Below are 22,759 nucleotides of genomic sequence, written 5' to 3'. Positions count from 1 at the left end.
GTGCACTTGGTGTCCTGCGGACAGGCGCTTCCTTCGCGGACTAGTTCGCGAACGGATCATATGACCGCGCCCACGCTCATCGTGTGTCCTGAAATGCAGACACCGTTCGTGTCCCCGAACAATTTAAAAGTACATTTTCAGTTAATCCATAATATTTTTCAATAAAATCTCACCATGGCACAAGTCCCACATAGCAATCTTGAGTTTCTATATACCTTTTGAAACTTTCCGATCCTTTTTTTGTGTTCGATCTGTCCGCGGACAGTGCGCATGTCCACGAACCGCGCACAAGCACCCCTATAAAAGACCACGCCCAAGAGCTTATTCCCATTGTGTTTCTGGCTATTCTTCAGAACACAGTGATTTTTGCTGCCACCTGCAGACTACACCATCATCGAGATGGCATCCTTGGCTGCTGAACTGCCACTTGGTGCTGCACCTGCTTCAGCACCACCCCCACCCCCTCCACCACCACCACCTCCCCAAGGGCCTGAAGAGGGGAACAGGAGTGAGGGTTCGGAGGAGGAAGAAGAGGATGATGAGAATGAGGTAGAGGAAACCCCTACTACCCGCACTAGGCGTGAGTCTTGGGTGTGGCGGTTATTTACCATTCATGGTAATGTTCCTAAGGCTCGTGCGAACCGTGTTACCTGCAATGAGTGCAAAATGATACTCAGTCGCAGGAAGCACGGTAAGTACAGCTTTGGGACCACTACTATGAAGCAACACCTGAGGTCATTTCACTCTGGGGCTATTCGCAGGGTTGTACCTTGCGAAGAACGTAGCAGGTTGATTTCCTCTACTTCATCCTCTGTTTCTGATCCTGTCACCACAAGGACCACCTCTGTGGGACAGCGTCTTCCTCAAGCTGCCTCACAGGCCATACAGAATGCTGATGACCCTTACCTTTCGAGGGTCACAGTTGTATGTATGTACTGTGACACAGTACTCTGCAGGGGGGAGCGACTTCGGAGTGCTTTTGAGACTATCGTCTCAGAGCACGAGAAGACCTGCTCACTACCCAAATAAAACCCACTCTACATCTTCCTCTCTCAGCTCGCCCTTTCTTATCCCTGTGGTTGGTGTCCCCCCTTTACCCTCCTTTACCCTCCTCTCCTAGTGTGTCGTGTCTGAAAAACCAAAAAAAAATACAAATACAAATTTACAAAAATCAAAAAAAATAAGGCTCTTTTCAGAGCCGCCTTTCCCAGTTAAAAAATAGAAGTGAAAATAAATGAAGCAGGGCTCTTTGTATTTTTTAGAAGTCCGCAGACAGTTCGCGAACATTAAAAAAATTGGGTTGCTACTCCATCACAAACATTGTAATTTTCTCTGGAAAGAAGTGGTGGCTCTGAAAAGAGCCTTTGGGTGGTGTTTGTAAGTCAAAAATTTTAAATGCTTAACATCTACTTCAAAATCGTTGTTGTAATTCCAAAAAAGGTCAGAATGCATTTTGTACATTTCTCAGAAAAATCTGATTGCCAGCATAAGTAAGATGGACTCCATCTCTGCGAAAAATGTGTGTACTACAAAACATAATATTTTCATTGTGAAAAGAAGACATGCCAAAATCTCTTAGAAAGGCACAAACAGCCTTATTAACATTGCGCCTTGCTTTTTCCATTTGTGGACCAAATGAAGAAGAACAAAGCCACATTTGTCTCTGCGCAATCCGTGAAAATATCACTTGAGAATTAGGAAACATGTCCATAACCTTCCTAAGTCCTTCTTTCAGAGCAAATTGCAAAAAAAGTCCAGTCACATGTCCTAAACTGTTTCCTCCACAATGAATTACAATTATGTCTGGATGTTGCTCTGTCTCCAAAGTAGCACAGAGAGGTAGCAAGTCCAACCTCTTCATTCCACGTACTCCATGCCAGTGTACTTCCACATGTGGGAATCCAAGATCTACAGCTACTCTACAGCTTTCTGCATGCACCTTCAACCAATGTATCCACAAATCTCCTAAAATCCAAACAATCTGTTTTCTGAAACACACAGCCATAGCTATCTTTTGTTCTCTCAGCAAAAAGAGTATCTGAGAAAATCTCTCCTGGCACAACACACCCACCAAACTTTCCTGACCAATCCCTTCAGTGCTTATTCTCATTTGCATGACTTCTGAACCCAAAAATCCCCGGATATAACTCCCGATGTCCGCGAACTACCGCCACGTCCGCGGACATATCGTAACATGAACAGCCCTTCTACCATTTCCACTACACTCTCTCTGCCATTCCCTCATTGGATGTACCTCAAAAATCACATGACCATGCACCAATCACATTCAAGACCTCTACATCTAACTGCATCATCATAGATCAGCACTGCAAATGTACTCTGAATCTCTCTGAGTACAAGTGTCATATCATTGGCAAGCACCATCTACCAGAAATACTGTACAAGTCTTCAAGATTTCTACTTGCAGCTCCATGCATATCTATATGCATGAACACAAACTTCAGGTATGCATATTTTCTGTATAGTAGATGAACACATTTTCAAACAGACTTTTTCCTTGTAAAATCTGTAAAATGAATTTACTGTACTTTTTTAAATTTCCTAAAATCAACTATCACTTATAAACCTTTATACTATTTACTTTCTTCATACACACACACTCAAATCATGTTAAACTAACATTTTTTTAATGAAATATATAGACTACATATATTCAAACAAAATTGCATGCAAACACAATCTATGTTTAAACCTTTATAAAAATACTTATACAATTTCATATTTTTTGTTTTTATTTATTTATTTACTTAATTACTTTAAATTAGACATGACATTGAGGCGCTATTACCTAGAACAGTTTACTTACAGAAATAGTGGTATTCACTAATATATTATAAATTTCACAAGACATTGTAAAGATATTTTTTTTTTGCTACAGTTAGTCATTCAATACAATTTGTTCATTAAGAACATATCATATGTACTGAACTGATGCAATGTATCTTATGTAAATAAATTAGTTTAATGGTTTTACAGAAGGCTCTGAGGATTTCAATTAAAAAAATCAATATCTAAATTAAAAACAGTGCTATATACAAACAAAGTTACTAATTTGAAGCTTTTACAATTGCAGTGAAGACCAGTTTCCGGAAAAGAAGCAGCCGAATTCGAAGAAGAAAGAAAAACTAAGAAGTTACCTGTTAATTTTAAAAAAAAGTAAGTAAAATATCACCATAATATTTGTATTATTAATCAAATATACTATAACATTAATACAAGCTATTTTGGTTTCTAAAAATAGAGATTTTGTACCATTTTGTCCAAAAATTTCCATGTCTTAAAAAGCTATTTACAGCCAGAATGGACCACAAATTTCTATTTTTGGACACACAAATTACCCAACTGAACCACTACAATTGTCATATTATAGAACAAACAACTGTTTTAATTGTATACATTAGATTTACTATTTGTACTTTTCCACACCACTAGCTTACTTTTTTTTTGTTATCTGAACCCCAGTTTAGTAACACATAAATTCAAGAATACCTATCCCTACTAGTTTTAGTTCCCAATGCACAATCACACACCATTACATACATCTTTATCATCTTACTCAAACACTCATTCACACAGCACACATACATTCCAGAACACCCCAGACCATATCTTCTTTATTTTTTTCAACAGACCCTAAAGAATGCCTACCAAAAGTCAAGTCCGTAGAAAGCAACGCAAAAGTAGAGCAAATGAAAATAAAGGTGTCCAACATAAGCATCCATCTCTAGCAGAATTTGTAAAAAAAAAGTTGAAACAAAACCGCTAATACAATCATTTAGTGAAACACAAGAAGTTTCAAGTACAACAACTTCGCTTCCTCTATCAAAATGTAAAACAAAACAAGAAGCAATTAACAGAAAATCAGCTATCAGTACAGATAAAACGACTTCTTCAAATTTTAATATAGTGCAAAGTAAGCATACCAAGAAAAGTATTTTAGCCAAAATATACCGTCACAAAGTCCTTCAAAATCTTATAAAAACAGGAGAGAAATCAGGTTCAAAGCTTAAAACTTATCGTAGGAAATTAATCTTAGAAGCATTGATGGACAGTGCAATTCTTCTCAAAAGAAATTTATTTATTTTACTGCTAAACAAAATGAAACCACTAACAAAACTAATAACTAAATTACAAAAAAGACTCAATAAGCGAAATGTCAACAGAAAGAACTTCTTAAGTATCTGCGGAGGTGAATGGAATCACACTACAAGCACAGAACCATATTTTAATGAAGAAGCGTACAAACAAAAGTAAACAAATACAATTGCCATAAATAGCAGTGGTCGAGGTTATGAAAAAGTGAATAATACCATAATGGAACAAGAAGTACTCCTTACAAAAATATGCCCTGAAAACTTAGAATTACCCTTCCATTCAACTGAATCAGAACGTCTAGTGTACAAATGGCCATGCACGTCAATGTGTAACATTCCCAAACAATGTTTCAAATCTTTACGCCAATTCCTCAATAAATATGTAAAAAGCAAAGACAAAATCAAAATTAAATTACTGCAAAATATAGATACCTGTCCAGTGCGCAAGTACACAGGACTACAAGGACATTCATTGGCCTGCATTACAGGACCTACTTGTAAAACCACTTTCCATGATATCAAAAGGATATCAACACATCATTCAACTATAAGAAAGCTAGTCTATAAACTGTACTATGCTAAAAGTCCTGCTTTAGCACTAGCAACGTTAAATAACATCCTTCTACATGGTACAGCAAAAGACCTACTTGAAGAAATTCACTATATCCAGAAAAAATATTTTGGAAGTGAAACCCATTTACAGAATGAAATAGCTTTAAACCAATTAAGCAACAATTCTACACATAGCAACCTTTTGCTAAACACATACAAAAAAGAAATACCAAAATTTAAAAGTACATCAGCTGAAGTACCAAACCATGTATGTGTATGTTGCCGTAGAATTTTTTTTATAAAAGTAACACAAAACTGTGGACCTATCATACAAAATAGAAGACAATGAAGATTCTAAATGGTTTGAATTAGCTCTCTACCTTGTAGCAGAAAACAAATATGAAATAACTGAGCCCTTAATACTTTGCAGTTATTGCACTACAAAACTTGACAACAACCAAACTCCTTCACGTTCTATCACAAATAATTTGGAATTATACCCAGTACCAAAACCTCTACAACAACTTAATTTATATGAGAGCATCATAATTCAAACAGTACACCCATTTCAAGCAATAATACGCCTTCAACCAAAAACAGCAAAATTACCTCCCTCTGAATTGGTAAAAGGCATTTGTGGAAAAGTAGTTTATTTACCATTAAATCTAAAAGAAAATGTGCATACTCTAGGAGTGCAACGTCCAATGCAGCAATCTTTAATTATATTAGTAAATGGAGTACCTACAAAAGACAAAAAAATATGGCAACAGCTGGTAGATTTATATAAAGTTAGACAAGCCTTCCAATATCTTAAAGAGAATAATGAATATTACAAAGAAATTAATATTGAAGAAAACTTGAAAGATACAACTGAAATAATTCAAAAAACACAAGAAGCTGGTCAATTTGAGCTACTAGATCCTGCTACAATATCAAATACTTTAGACCATTATACAATTCATCCTATGCAATGTAATGACACCGTACAAGATGTACTGGAAACTTACCAAATGCGTCAAACAAAAGGATCGCCAATCAGTATATGGGAAAAAAGTATAGAAGCATGTGCTTTTCCTCTACTCTTTCCTACTGGCAAAGGAGGAAGGTATGATGATAGACCTATTCAAATATCAGCTTCAGAATACCGCTCATTACGGATGTATTCTGAAGATCCCAGATTTAGACAAAATGTGGAATACATATTCCACCTACTCTTTGAGAGTGAACTAGCAACTTTATGTTACGGAGTTGCACACATATTAAAATCAGGATCACACTTTCAAAATATGACAGCTACACAATTATTAGAGAAAGTGCAACAAAAGGATGAGGTTTTACAATCAAATATTACAAATCTATTAGCAAATATGTGTGATACTAAAGAGTACTGGTTTCGACGTCATGGAGATGTACTTTGTATGATCAGAAACCTTGGCCCACCCACTTGGTTTGTTACATTAAGTTGTGCAGAATATGCATGGGAAGATTTACATGACTTCCTACGCATATCAAATAAAAACAAAACAAACATAGATATTCTAACACCTGGAGAACTTTGTTCTTTGGATCCTGTTAATGTTTCAAGATATTTTCACCATCGCTTCATTGCTATGCTCCATTTTATTTGTAATAAAACTGTTCCTCCCCTTGGAGAAGTGCAACACTTCTTTTGGAGAAAAGAATACCAAGCCAGAGGAGCACCACATATCCACATGCTTTTATGGATTAAAGATGCTCCTAAATTTGGTCAAGACAGTGATGCCACTGTTTTACAGTTTATTGAAAAATATGTCACTTGTGAAATTCCATCAGAAGCCACAAATAGTGATCTTCATGCACAAATTTTACAATTTCAAAGACACAAATGTGGAAAATATTGTCGTCGCAAATACAAAAACAAAGGCAAATACTACACCAAATGCCGATTTGGTTTCCCTAGACCAGTTACAAATACAGGTCAAGTAAACAACCTCATGTCTTCAGTTAGACATAGTGTTAAAGGTAAGTCACCTAAAAATACATATTACATAAAAAGAAAAGAAGAAGAAAAATATATCAATGATTATAATGCAATCATTGCCCACTTATGGAATGCAAACATAGATGTGCAGTACATTGCAGACAATTCTACTGCAGTTGCACGATATGTCACAGCATACTTAACTAAAGCAGAAAAGACAGAACTCCAAGACCTCTGGAATGACCTGTCATCAGATAAAACAGTATCTCAGAAATTATACAGCTTGGGCATAAAAATGCTCACCCATAGAAAATGTGGATCTTATGAAGCAGCTGATCGTTTAACTGGTACTTCATTGTATGGTAAATCTGAAAATATAGTATGGCTAAGTCTTGGTCCAGCTAAATCTAGAAAAAGAGTTCTAAAATCATATGAAGATATAGAAACAATAGCCAAACATGATCCCAACAGCCAAGACATTTTAAAAAACAATTTATTGGACACATACTACCCAAACAGAAGTAATACTTTGGAAAACATGTGTCTATACCAAATAGCCCAAAACTACACATACAAAAATAATATGAAACCTGATGAAAAAAAAAGGTAAATATAGAGTGACAGACTGTGAAGGCAGCTTAGTTAAACTCACTAAACCAAATTTAATTAATCATATCAAATTGTCATTGAAGACTCCTCAACATAAAGAAGTATATTACATGTCCCTGCTACAACTCTTCAAACCATGGAGAAAAGAAGAACAATTACTAGATACCTATGACTCATATGAGGATGCCTTCAAAGCAAATGAAAGCACTATAACTGATGTAAACTTTACACAGTACAAAACAATGTTGCACAATGAACAGCAACATGAAGAAGAACTCCAAGCCCAACTAGATAAGGATACTCCTGACAGTAGTCACCCTTCTATAAAAGGAAGCCAAGAACCACTGGGAGAAACACTAATAACAAATGAGGCAGAATTAGCTATGATAGAAGTAGAAAACACCATGAGTCAGTATGAAGATAAGGAAGACTTAACTATACTACAATCAAAACTAAACAATGAGCAAAGTAACATTTTTCAAGAAGTAACAAAACAAACTGCACATGGTGTAAAATATGAAAATAAAGAATGTTCTTGCCATAATTATAAACCTATACTACTGTACGTCAGTGGTGAAGCTGGTTCTGGCAAAACATTCCTAATCAAAATCATTAGTAAGTTCCTTCAACAATTGACAAACAACAAACTGTCAGCTGTTGTCACTGCCCCCACAGGTTTAGCTGCCTACAACATAGGTGGTGTTACATTACACCGATTGCTACTATTACCAGTAGAACACCAGAACAAATTAGACTATTACAAACTTTCTGCAGAAGCTGCAATGGAATTACGCAGAGTATTGAAACAAATGAAAATGCTACTAATATGATGTTAGCTTTGATTCACCTCAGATTACAAGAAGTACTCAAAACAGACTATGAAGAGCTCTTTGCAGGAAAACACATTGTTTTTGGAGATCTGCTTCAATTAACACCAGTAAAAGGTGAACCTATTTTTAAAACATTAGGGCACAAACTCTGCCATAAAACTGTTGGCAGCATTGGAAATGTCAACCTTTGGCAACATTTCCACTACAGAGAATTAACAGAAAACATGCGCCAATCTGCAGATCTAACTTATGCCAACATTTTAAAAAGTTTGAGAGTTGGTATACTTTCTAAAGGAGCAGAAGCAACATTGAAAACCCGGCACATTAATGCACTTTATGGCGATAATGCATGTGCTACAGATGTTATGGAACAATTAGCCCACAAAAATGTCAATTGTATGGCCTTAATGCCAACTCTTGCAAGCTGTCTCAAATTCAATGAAATAATGTTAAGTAAAGAAATGCAACCAATAATGGAAATTAGCGCCACAGACAAACTAGATGTACATGGTATGACACTACCCATGTGTGACCAAGCCACAACAAGACTAAATAATTTAGAAAAATCAATCTCAAACACAGCAGGCTTAGAAAAGATGTTAAAATGATCCTTAAATTGCAGAGTAATTCCTAAACGTAACCTTGACGTGGACCAAGGACTATTTAATGGAGCACTGGGTACAGTTGTTGGCTTTCAAACATACCCACGTGACAACAAAATTCAGTTTGTCAATATACTCTTTGACAAACTTTCAGAAGTAAAACGGATAGGACGCTCAACAGCTAGATTCCTTCTCTTCAAAGATATGTATGTACGCAGAGAACAATTTCCTCTAACTCTTGCATACGCAGTCACGATTCATAAATCACAAGGTCTTACCCTAGACAAAGCAATGATAGATATTGGTAACACAGTCTTTAAAGAAGGCATGAGCTACGTAGCACTATCACACTTACGTACACTTGACGGTCTATTTCTAATCAACTTTGATGCAAGTAAAGTAAACGCTGATATTCCTTGCATTTTAGAATATAATAGACTTCGCTCACTATACACTCCCCATCTAAACACATATTCTGTTCCACAAAAACTAAAATGTTGTAAAAGAAAACTAAATCAAACAGAAATGCAACAGGACGTCACTGCAAATCCTCCAAAGAGAGTAAAAGAAACTAATACTTCATCAAGTACCACAAACAAAAAAGAATCAATTAGAGAAAGTAAACCAGGTACTTCTTTAAAGAAGGAAGACAAACTCCAAAAAAAGCAGTTAGATACAGAACTACCTGGACCATTTAAATTCTCAAATATAGTTGGTGTAAGTTGCTATGCAAATGTAGCAATGAATATTCTATTTCAATTACCACCAATTGTTGACAACATTTACTTACACAGTACAGACCCTTTGTGTGTGCAAATGTTAGTACTTCACAGAAATGCAGCAAACAATCCTGACAACACATATAGGCCCTCATTACGACCCTGGCGGAAATCGAAAAACGATGGCGGAAATGGAATACCGCCATCGAACAGCGCTCGGTGCGATTATGACCCGTCACCGTAAAGTACGATGCCATTAGCGACACCGTAGTGAACGCCAACGCTAACTGCACCAAGTACGCGCACGCGCGCCATGTCAAACCGCAATTACCACCATGGCGCAATGGTACGCGAATTCTGACCCTAGCGGACATGTACCTAACGCCATCAAGCATGGCGGAAAGTACCATTCCGCCATGGCGAGAAGTACGGCATCGCGAATCAACCGTAAACGGCCCTACTGAGTGCCTGTACACCACTCCCTGGCCACATTGCACAACTCCCCGTAGGTGCAATGAAGTCACACAATGCAACCAGTCAAATGTACAAGTCACCCATGCATGCCAACGAACAAATCAATCTAGGGGCTCCAAGTGCCTTGTGAGTGGCCATCCATATTTGCCATGGCACCATTGCCGCACTGATGCAGCACAGGCATGCGAAGGTTCAAGTACAGCAACATGAGCAGAAAAATGAGACAAACAAAAACAGGCCCCCCCCATCGACTGACACCAGTGTAAGGCAACATACAAAGCAGTATCCTGAGTCAGACTGCACCAGCCCTGTACTCCTGCCAGTAAACAAACCAACCATCAGCAGAAGCATGGACCACACAAGTTGGCAGAGTGACTGAGCAGCCAGGCACATCTCAAGAGGGGCCAATGGGAGCTGCAGGGCACAGATGGCACGAATACAGAAGCTATTCCAATTGACATGACCTCAGTCTCCCTCCATGAAACGCACGCAAACACAGGCACCTGTGACCAGCCATATACTGATAATCACATCATTCCACCAATCCACCTGGCTGACCGGCATCTGTTACACAAAAGCCAATCCCCCGCCCCTGAGCATGACATCATCAAAACAGTCATAATGGTAGCCCCTATCCCTGACCACACTGGGCTTCGTAGGCAAACGCGGCCAGTACAGTACCACGCAACTATACTCAGAAGCCGGAACCCAATGCAGATATACTCACAATACATCGCTCCACAAATAGGAATATGCCACATTACTTGCAAAGAATAACGCTACACGGTTAATATCAGAATAGACATTTAATGCACCACAAAATCACCAAGCCCATACAGCCATTAGGTCATGAACCCCAAAACATATTTCATCATTGTGGGCTGCATCCGCAATAAATGACCAGCTTCTTCTTGTGTGACGCCCTGTTCCTTCATGGTACACAGGGGCTACATTCACGTCCAAAAAGGCAACATGGAAGCGCCTAGAACCGCAGGGCCGTTCCATTAGGCAGGCACTAGTCCAGCTGAAAGGTCGAAATGTCGCTCCTAGCCACTAGTACCGCGTAAGGGCATGTGGCCCATTGGCGATCGTCCCATAAAATCGTAATGGTGCTCCACTGATTAACTCGAAGCAGCAGGTGTCGGGAGTAGAAGCCATCTGCAGGAGTGGCATACAGATGGCAGCGGCAAAAGGGGAGGAGATACCTGTCACCCAAATGAAATGAAAATGAATATTATGGCCATCTGAACTTGATTCGTATTACTCACTTCAATGATCACACTAAATCTACAGCCATATGCATGCTAGCCCACTCCAAAGGATTATTCCCACCCAAATATCACTTGCGAATCATAACTATAAATATCGAGGTGAAAACACTATTACAAACGAGTGTTTGTGTGCATGCGTCTGTCAAAACAGAATCCATTCGATGGGATTAGTAACGTGCATAGACACAAGTGTTTGAAGGCGCGTCGAGACAGGGAGGGTTCAACGAGGCCAGATAGACGATGGTCCCACTATGGCAGCTCTGCATCACATAGCGCAGGGGAGGTGGATAGATTCCAAAAAGCCCTGTACATGGCAAACTCTCCATCAAATCATCTGTCCATGCATCCATACATCATTCCCTCATCCCGGTATGAAAACGCCTGATTATGTACTCACATAACATGTGCAATTTCCATTGAGTCTGTGCGTAATGCAGTCTGCAAAATCCACTGTGCTCCAGTCCGGAATTCCAGTGTTGTGAAGTAACATGTATTTGGGAACGTCCTGCCTTATCGTCCACCACGCTATTGCGCATCCCATACTATTCATATCAATCATTGCATTCTCGCCATGGCCCCTGTCCCAAGGACATTAAACAATAGAACGTTATATTTGCAGGCAGACCTGTGGGCGTCTCCTCGCCGCTAGCTGAAGACCGAAAGCGCCGTCCTTCGAATTCCTCATTTGCAACATCACGTCGAAAAGGCATCTGTGACCGCTTGAAATCACAAATCCATCCATGTAGTGCGGCAATGTGTGGAAATGCAAAGTGGCTTCACTCACAAATGGGACGCCCCGCCCGTCGTTGAGCCGCGGTACAGTGCTGCATGAGGGTCCACCGTTAATCGAGTACTACATTCCACTGACCCTTCACAAGTTTGTGCGCGACTGCAAAGATAGTATGGGAAACAATGGGACCATAGCAGAATGAACATATGAGCCAATATTTCACTGCCATCGGGATCAAATACATGATTGTAATAGCAAGATGCCATGCGTCGAATTGCAGCGTTGCGTGCGGGACGTGCTCGCCCAAAGGGGATTGCAGCTTGCGCAGGTGGAATGAATCACCACAGGTGGAGGCAATACAGCTTGAAAACACATAAATTGCACACCCAACCCCCTCACACAACCACACCCACTCCAAAATGCTACCGGCAGGACTAGCGATGTTGGCCCTGGGGGACCTGATAGCACTGCAAGTACTCCAACTACAAGAAGAAGACGAACAGCAACTACTACAACAACCGGCCGCACAGAGGAGACGCAGGAGGAGGAGGAGGGCAAGGCAGGCCCAGCAAGGCCCGCCAGCACAGCCACTACCACCACGCAGGCAGCCCGCAATCCCACGCCTCCGAGCACATCCGTTCAACCTCACTGCTGAGCAGATCCACACCCTCTACCGTTTGGACCGGGACACCATAACCGCCATTGTGGACATGACACAGGCTGACCTTGTCAGCATGATAGATAGCCCAACCGCCATTCCACCCCTACTGAAGGTGGTGTCTGTACTCCACTTCCTGGCCACAGGCACCTACCAGCACACAGTCGGACAGTTGCATGGCATTTCACAGCCACTGTTCTCACGGACACTATTGCAAGTGCTCGATGCCCTCCTGAAGCACGCAGACGACTACATCTCTCTACCACGCTCGGAGCAGGAAATTACGAACACAAAAGTGGGATTCCATGCACTTGCCGGCATACCGGGTTGCATTGGTGCCATCGACTGCACCCATGTTGAATTGGTCGTCCCACATGCCATGGAGGCTCAGTACCGCAACCGAAAACAATTTCATTCACTTAATGTACAAATGGTGTGTGACTCCAACAGGATCATTACGCATTGTTGTGCACGCTTTCCTGGATCAACCCATGATTCTATGGTCTTGAGGAACTCTAGAATACCACGCTACATGGAGCGACACGCAGGGAACAGATCCTGGCTACTCGGTGAGTCTCATTTCATGCATGATAATGTGGGGTATGTGATGCGGCAATGACCTGGCAGGAGGGTGGGGGGGCCTACGTAGCAATGTCATTCCACAAACATCCTTTATTGTCCACATACAGGTGATGCCGGGTATCCACTGAAGAGATGGCTCCTCACACCACTCCAGAACCCACAGAACCAGCCTGAGGAGGACTACAACCATGCCCACTCACGTACCCGTGTAGTCATTGAACAGGCATTCGGCCTACTGAAGGCTCGTTTCCGCTGCCTCAGCAGGTCTGGCGGGGCACTCCTGTACCGCCATGAGAAGGTTGCAAAGATGGTCATGGCATGTGTCATGCTACACAACATGTGCGTACGTAGAAATGTGCCCATGCCCCCTGACGCAGAACTGCAAGCACCTGATGATGGTCATGATGAGGGTGGGGATGTGGCAGCACCTCAAGGAGTCCGTGAGGCACAGGAGGGCCGTGAGATTCGTCAGCATCTCATAGATGCATGCTTCTAGCACTCACGCCTGGTGGCTGATACATGGACACGGGACTCGTGGCACTGTGTGTGTCTGGAACATGCACAATATGGACTGTACGCCTATAATGGCCTCGTACACAAAGATCAATGTCCACGCATCTCATTGGATGATTGTGAAATGTTTATAGCATATGTGAAATTATGTTACACACCCCATCGACCCGCCACCCAAGTGAGCCCAACACACCCCCTCCACCCTCCTACCTCCCCCCCGAACACCAGTGTCCAAAGATGCTCATTGTCAGTGGGTAGAGGCTATTGCAAGCCCCCTCTCCGGGTATCAGGGGCACCCCTGCCTGTGGAGCGCAGGTTCCTCCCAGATCTACGCTGGGGGCTGCCCTGGACGGAACTTGCAACGGATGATGTCTCTGCCTGCTCACGTCCATGCATGTCCCTAAGGGTTTGTGAGAGCTCAGTGAGCACACGGCGCACAGCGGCAAGTTCACCACATACGTCTTTGGACGTCGCATGCAGTTCCCCCCTCAGGCTCTCGGTGCTTCTCTCCATTTGTACTCTCAGGCTCTCGGTGCTACTCTCCATTTGTGCCCTTAGTGTCTCTGTACTTCTCTCCATTTCTGCCCTAAGTGTCTCAGTTGCTGTTTCTATGGCTGCCTTAGTACCCCCACATTCATCGGCATGGTCTTTGAGGAGCGTGGCCAGTTGCTGCTGTTGCTCGATCACCTGGTCGAGGGACTGTTGCCTCTGCTGTGCCATGGCCATTTGTGGTGGTGTCACAGAGGGGCTGGTCACCTCATGTTGCCTTGCCACAGGGCTTGCGGGGGATGGCCAGTCGTCGTCTTGTGGGTGCCCCTGCGTGGTATCCTCATGGTGTACGGGAGGGAACAAACAGGGGGATTGAGACAGGTCATGGATGGATCTTGCTTCGACATTCCCGTTTTCTGTGTCGGAGCATGCTGCCATTAATGCAGTGTCACCTATGGTGCTGCTGCCACCAGAAGCAGTGCCTTCTGTGGCATCCCTTGGGGGGTCCTGTGGTGGTGGTGTTGTGGGCATGCTGGCTGCTGGGGTGCCTGTTGAAGTTCCCTCCTGTGTGCTGTCACTTGATTTGTGCTGCTGCCGTGTCTTGATGCGTGCAGCTGAGGTGGAGGGTCTTTGGCCGTTGGTCTTGGCCCTCTTTGCAGGTGTGCTGGTAGGGGAGTCCTGGAGCTCGTCGTTTGAATCGGACCCTGTGGTGGAGTAAAGGAGGGCGAGCGTTATTAATGGGTCTGTTGAAATCGGAATGGCAATGTATCACATGCATTGGGGTGGTACCTGAGGGTGATTTGGGTCGGGGCCTTGGGGGTGGTTTCATTTTTGTGTGGATTGAGGATGCAGTTGTTTTGCAGCCTGCAGTTAGGGTGTGCCTGCTGCACGTGTAGAGGGTGTTTTTAGGATTTTTAATTATTTATGTATTTAATGTGAGTTTTAAAGTGCGCTATCAGGCCAATGTATGTGGTCGTTCTCCTGGACATGTGTTACTGTTGCACTATGTGGACACATGGTACTTCACATGATTGGACATTGTGGATTTAGCATAGTTTTATTTGGGCCACCTACCTGATTCTTCGGATGTCTGCACTCCTTTCTCCATCCCTCCGACTCCCTCTATACTCTCCATTCCAATGGTGGAGGCACAGATTTCTTCCCAGGGGGTCAACTTGATGGGTGATTCCGATCCTCCCCCGGTAGCTGTGGCAATGTTTCGGTTGGCAGAAAGTATGCTCCGGACGCGTATCCGCAGGTCGTCCCATCGCTTTCTGCATTGCTGTGGGTTGCGGGGTGCGGTCCCCACCGCACTTACCCGCTGTGCCACCAGGGCCCATATGGCCTTCTTGTTCGCAAGTGCCGTCCTGGTCATTTGCGTGGAGAACACGACGGCAGCATTCTCCTGGAGGGTCTCCGTGAGCACCGTGAGTTCCTCACGGGAGAAGTGGACCTGCCGCTTGCGGTCGCACGCTTTTTTCGCTACTTTTCCCATTTTTATTGCTTTCACTGGGGTGGATGACGGGTTGGGATGTGTCTCAGGGTAGTATTTTTAATGGTTGTGTGGGAATTCTGATTTTATAGGTGTACGCCGTGCTGTTTCCCGTTCCGGGACCTTTTTTTGACTTCCGTTTCCGTATATTTACGGTCACCGTACTTTCCGATTCCCGCTCATTACGGTGACCGCTCAGATGGGTGGCGGAATTGCACCTAGGGCGCCGTACGACGGCCATGAGGGCCGTTTTGGGGACTTTTCCGCCATCGCGGACTTTGCACTTCCGCCATGGCGTAGTGCTCGTGCCCGATGGGTCGGAATTAGCCGCACTTTGCTATGTCGTGCAATGGCGGAAACGCTATTTGCGCTATGGCGGTCAGGTCAGTCACTTTCCGCCAGGGTCGTAATGAGGGCCATAGTGTTTTTGGAATAAGACGACAATTGGACTACTGTGCTGGAATGGTGAAATTCACTATAAACTCACAGGAAGATCCACAAGAATTTCTAATGTACTTACTATTAGTACTGGAAAACAAAAACATACCTATAAATGAAATCTTCCAGATTTCATACATGTGGAAACATACATGCACTCTGTGCAACAATGTGACACAAGAAGAAATTTCCAATGAACGCTTCATATATATATATCAATACCAAATTGTGAATCCATTCCATTTCAGCAACTTGTACAAAATGCAAACCATTGTAGATTATGCTCTACCTGCAATTCAGATAATCGCTCCACGTTAGTAATACAAACACATAGTAAATACGTAATACTAATGCTTCTACGTTACAATGCAGATGGTACCAACAACAACTGCAAGCTGACTGGATTTACACATAGTCAAATATCACTTGGTAAGAAAACCTTCACAACAATAGATATAATCTACCGCGCAGGAGCCACAACCAATTCAGGGCACTACACGGCATATATAAAAAAGAAATGTGGATGGTTTGAATGTAATGATAGTACCATTACTCTATAGCAGAGATTACCAGCAAATCTTACCAACGCTTATTTGATGTTCTTAAAACCAAAATTTGATAAATAAACTGTATTTAAACCTTTAAGTAAATTTGTGTTAAAAAAATATAAACTGTTAGAATACTCCAAAAGCTATCTAACTGCTCAAAGATTCTACAACAACTAATCAGATAAATGAATACCACTAAATTAGACCAAGAAATACACAGTTAGAATACGCCAATTGGTATCTAACTGTCCCAAAATTATAAATTTGTCTTAAAATAATATAAACTGTTAGAATACTCCAAAAGCTATCTAACAGCTCAAAGATTCTACAACAACTAATCAGATAAATGAATACCACTAAATTAGGCCAAGAAATACACAGTTAGAATACGCCAATTGGTATCTAACTGTCCCAAAATTTAACAATATCCAAATAGATAAATCAAAACCACTAAAATATATTAAAAAAATAGACAGTTAGAATACGCCAATTGGTATCTAACTGCTCCAAAATTTTATAATATCAAAACAAATGAAGAATCTGTTACTGCTCCAAAAAAAATACAACAAAGCAAAGTATAAAGCATTAGCCAGAAACAAAAAGTGAACACTGAAAACAAACAAACAAATAAACTGTAGCATAACAGAAAAAGGTTTTTTTTTAATCCAACATGGATTTTTTTTTTCTCCCACAGACCCAATGATTTTAGCAACAAATACAGAAACTGAGCAAATTGCACAGTACTCTGATTTGTACTCTACTAAATATGAGGGTCGAAAAAAAATAAAAGTATATTGCTTATACAATGTAATCAGTCATTACAAAATACTAATACTAACATGCTATCTTCTGTTATCACAGAAATGAAGAAGAAAAACATGGACTCCCATTACTAGACCAAACAGTAAGTATACAATAATAAGGACAACCAAAGCAGCATATCACATCCATAGTATCTAATACTTTTGTTCCTTATACATTTGTTTTTCACCCAAAGTTATAAGCAAATATGAATGTGATATGCTGCGATGCATGGCCATGCACCCAAGATTCTATGCCCTGGCAACAACCACCGGAGCATATCACATCCATAGAGTCAAACATTTCAACTATGATCTATGGGAAACTTTTAATGTCCGCGAACAATGTGAGTGTTCTTAGAACACTTTGAACTTGCCAGCGAACAATACGGACACCGTTTTCAGGACACCCCCTACGAACATTTCAGAACAACGCGATAGTTCTTAGAACACTTTCAACTTAACAACGAACAATACGGACAGCGTCCTAAGGACACCCCCTACGAACATTCCAGGACACCGGGAGTGTTCTCAAAAATGTCTTCAGAACACCCCCATTTTGTTTATTTGCGAACATTTCAGGACACCGCGGGTGTTCTTAGAACACATTCAACTTGACAGAGAACAATACGGACAGCGTCCTCAGGACACCCCCTACGAACACTCCCTAGACACCGCGAGTGTTCTTAGAAGCGTCTTCAGAACACCACCATCTTGTTTATTTGCGAACATTTCAGGACACCGCGAGTGTTCTTAGGACACATTCAACTTGACAGAGAACAATACGGACAGCGTTCTCAGGACACCCCCTACGAACATTCCAGGACACCGGGAGTGTTCTTAGAAGCTTCTTCAGAACACCACCATCTTGTTTATTTGCGAACATTTCAGGACACCGCGAGTGTTCTTAGGACACATTCAACTTGACAGAGAACAATACGGACAGCGTCCTTAGGACACCCCCTACGAACATTCCAGGACACCTGGAGTGTTCTTAGAAGCGTCTTCAGAACACCACCATCTTGTTTATTTGCGAACATTTCAGGACACCGCAAGTGTTCTTAGGACACATTCAACTTTACAGAGAACAATACGGACAGCGTCCTCAGGACACCCCCTACGATCACTCCCCGAACACCGTGAGTGTTCTTAGAAGCGTCTTCAGAACACCACCATTTTGTTTATTTATGCGAACATTTCAGGACACCGCGGGTGTTCTTAGAACACATTCAACTTGACAGAGAACAATACGGACAGCGTCCTCAGGACACCCCCTACGAACATTCCAGGACACCGGGAGTGTTCTTAGAAGCGTCTTCAGAACACCACCATCTTGTTTATTTGCGAACATTTCAGGACACCGCAAGTGTTCTTAGGACACATTCATCTTGACAGAGAACAATACGGACAGCGTCCTCAGGACACCCCCTACGAACACTCCCCGAACACCGCGAGTGTTCTTAGAAGCGTCTTCAGAACACCCCCATTTTGTTTATTTGCGAACATTTCAGGACACCGCGGGTGTTCTTAGAACACATTCAACTTGTCAGAGAACAATACGGACAGCGTCCTCAGGACACCCCCTACGAACATTTCAGGACACCGGGAGTGTTCTCAAAAACGTCTTCAGAACACCCCCATTTTGTTTATTTGCAAACATTTCAGGACACCGCGGGTGTTCTTAGAACACATTCAACTTGACAGAGAACAATACGGACAGCGTCCTCAGGACACCCCCTACGAACATTTCAGGACACCAGGAGTGTTCTCAAAAACGTCTTCAGAACACCCCCATTTTGTTTATTTGCGATCATTTCAGGACACCGCGGGTGTTCTTAGAACACATTCAACTTGACAGAGAACAATACGGACAGCGTCCTCAGGACACCCCCTACGAACACTCCCCGGACACCGCGAGTGTTCTTAGAACAGTTTCACTTTGCTTGCGAGCAAAACGGACACATATTGAGTCCTTAGAACACCCCCCAGTCAGTTTATTTAGAACATTTCAGAACACCTGTGATGTCCGCAAACAAATCCAACACAAAAAAAACGTCTAACACATAAAAAACACCACTTTCATCCTATCTCATACACTCCCACCCTCCCCAAACACTCCTACACACCAACACACTCTACAAAATACACATTTTGAACAAAGTTTCACCGCGCTGTCCGCGGACGTCCGCAAATCCAAGATAGCGGGCGCTACCGAAAAATCTGACGCGCTTCACGCTCCACGCCGTCCAATCAGCGAACACGTTGCATGTCCGTGAACATCACGCAAGACGATTGGCCAATCAGGACACTGTCCGTGGAGCGAACAGGGAAGTGTGTCCGCGAACCGAACACAGATATCACTAATTTTTTTTTACCTACTTTTTGGTCATTTTAAAAAAAACTACTGGACTGATTTTCACCAAATTTGCAAAAGCACGCTTTCGGGACCAAGCCGCTGCTCCTGGTCCAAATTTGGTGGAAATCCGTCCAGCGGTTTGGGCTGTAGGCGCGAGCAACATTTCTTTCCCATTCAGTCTATGGGGAAAAAAGGTTTTGGGACCCCCCCCTATAACTTTGCCTCCCCTGGACGAATCCTCACCAAACTTCAAAATTCAGAGTGACCCAAATACTTTTTTTGCAAAGTTTGGTGAGGATCCGTCCAGGGAGAGCGAAGTTATAAGCCACCCAAAAAGTGCTCTTCCTATGGCAACAGCAACTTAACCATAACTACATGGCCACTACCGTGGCCATGTAATGTATATAAATATATATATATATGGATCAACATTCTAGTCAACCCTTGGCTAACACGGTACAAACAAACAGAGCTATATATATATATATATATATATATATATTACACGGCCAAAGTAGTGGCCGTGTAGTTATGGTTAAATTGCTGTTTCCATAGGAAGAGCACTTTTTGGGCGGCTTATAACTTCGCTCCCCCTGGACGAATCCTCACCAAACTTTGCAAAGAAAGTATGTGGCCCACTCTGAATTTCTTGCAAAATTTGGTGAGGTTTGGTCCAGGGGGGGCAAAGTTATAGAGGGGGTCCCAAAACTTCTGTTTTCCCCATAGACATAATGGGAAAAACTTTGCACACGCGCACAGCCCAAACCGCTGAACGGATTTACAACAAATTTGCGGCAGGAGCAGCTGCTTGGTCCTGAAAGCGTGCTTTTGTTAATTTGGTGTAAATCTGTCCAGTAGTTTTCTTTAAAATGACCAAAACGTGAGGCGCAAAAATTAGTGATATTCATGTCCGCTCCGCGGACACACTTCCCTGTCCGCTCTGCGAACAGGACACGGATTGGCCAAGTGGCTTGCGTGATGTCCGCGGACATATGACGTGCTTTCCGATTGGCTGGGGTGAAGCGTGAAGTGCGTCAGATTTTGGGAGACGCCCGCCATCATGGATTCTCGTCCGGTAAAACAACATTGCACTCGTCAAACTGATCAAATAATTTTTGGGAAGGTGAGGGGTGATGAGGATGGGATGGAATATGGCTGCAAGAAGCACAAAAACGTGTTAACTAAACAACATCCGAACGTGAAGAAAGCACATAGCGGTATAGACCACGCTCACGCAGTAAAGCGCATGCACAGAACTACTTCACCCGCTCTTGACATACAATGCACCAGTCAAAATACCACACACTTTCTTTTTCAAACTCGCACGTGCGCCTCATCCAAACACGGACACGCGTTGAAGAAAACGCGCAGAAATGATGAGCACGCACAGGAGTTAACGGAAAACACGTAGCAGTCAAAACCACGCACACATGCTGTAGAAAACACGTACCTGCAAAGACTGCACACACGCAATGTACATAAAACGTAGCTGCGAAGACCACAAACACGCGCTGTAGATAACATGTAGCTGCGAACACCACGCACATGCGCTGGCGCTGTAGATAACACATAGCTGCGAAGAGCACGCACACAAGTTGTAGAAAACACGTAGCTACAAAGACCACGCACACACGTTTCCGAGCTCACACGCGCCTTATCTGAATATGCACACGCGATGTAGATAACACGTAGCTGAGAAGAACACACACATGCATTGAACAAAACTGCACACAGGAGTTAACGGAAAACACGTACCAGTGAAGACCGCGCACGCGCTGTAGGAAACACGTAGCTGCAAAGACCACGCACACGCCCTGGCACTGTAGAAAACACATAGCTACAAAGACCACGCACACACGTTTCCGAGCTCACATGTGCCTTATCCGAACACGCACACGCGTTGAACAAAACCGTGCACAGGAGTTAACAGAAAACACGTACTAGTGAAGACTGCGCACATGCGCTGTATAAAACACGTAGCTGCAAAGACCACACACACGCGTTGGCACTGTAGATAACACGTAGCTGCGAAGACCACGCACATGCGCTGTACATAACACGTAGCTGAGGAGACCACACACACGCGTCGAAGAAAAACACACAGAAATGACATGAATCCAAGTTCACACGTGCCTCATCTGAAAATGCACAAACGCTGTAGAAAACACGCAGCTGCGAAGACCGCGCACACGTATTGTGAAGTGAAGAGGGGCCCTGTATGGAACCCCGCCTTCCCTTTCCATGGTGGCCATCTTGTTAAAGGATTTTCCTTCCTGCACCGGGACGCCACAGGCGTCGCGGTTTGGGAAGAAAACATTTTTTAGCATCCCGGGTTCCCGCTTTGGGAAACTAGGGTGGTAATGGTCTTCATCCATTTAAAAGGACGTTATGGTTACGTTGCACAAATAAAAACCTATGAAATTCAATTAAAAAACTTTAGAAAAATTCTTTTTTTTAGCACCCCGGGTTCCCGCTTTGGGAACCTAGGGTGGTAATGGTCTTCATCCATTTAAAAGGACGTTATCGTTACGTTGGACTAATAAAAACCTATGAAATTCAGTAAAAAAAAACGTTGTTAAGGGGACATTATGGTTACAAGTAAAATCGAAAACCCCTGAAATTCACCAGCTATGGTAAGCTAAGCAACCATAACTCCCGCCACCCCCATGCACTGCTAAAACTAACACCCAGGACATCAAAGAGGACATCACAAATATCATTGATGACATCACTGATGACATCACAGGTCTGGCTCTTTTTTGTTTGCTGACATATCTAGGCCATGTGGTTTTCTTACAAGTAAACCCTGACCTCCTGATTGGCCAAAGAGCATAGACCCATGTCTATTGGCCAGCATGCTCACAAACGTAGAATGTGGCACGTGCCTTTCTCCAAGTATCGCCAGGGCCGTGCCCCAGTAAAGCCGGAGGAGTACTTCTTCCTATTGGTGCGCTTTCCTCTGACGCACACCCTGAGCACCACATGATAGGACAATCGCTACAGTCCCATTTCCATAGGCCA

At 42.7% G+C, this 22,759-nt stretch overlaps 1 protein-coding gene across 4 annotated transcripts in view; it reads left to right on the top strand.

Annotated features, from left to right (window-relative positions):
• The window catches only part of TMOD1 (tropomodulin 1), a 720,714-nt gene that overhangs the window by 81,690 nt on the left and 616,265 nt on the right, over positions 1-22,759 (top strand). Inside the window, exon 2 of one of the 4 annotated variants that reach the window (XM_069630363.1) lies at positions 3,095-3,177. The exons of the other annotated variants lie outside the window; for them this stretch is intronic. The gene's annotated coding sequence lies outside the window, so the exon portion shown is untranslated. The remainder of the gene's footprint in view (positions 1-3,094; positions 3,178-22,759) is intronic. 4 annotated transcript variants of the gene reach the window in all.

This window comes from Ambystoma mexicanum, chromosome 6q (genome assembly GCF_040938575.1).
Source record: "Ambystoma mexicanum isolate Mex_15411 chromosome 6q, UKY_AmexF1_1, whole genome shotgun sequence".
Classification (NCBI taxonomy): Eukaryota; Metazoa; Chordata; class Amphibia; order Caudata; family Ambystomatidae; genus Ambystoma; species Ambystoma mexicanum.
The sequence above is the reverse complement of the archived record's forward strand: the minus strand, read 5'-3'. Positions and strand labels throughout refer to the sequence as shown.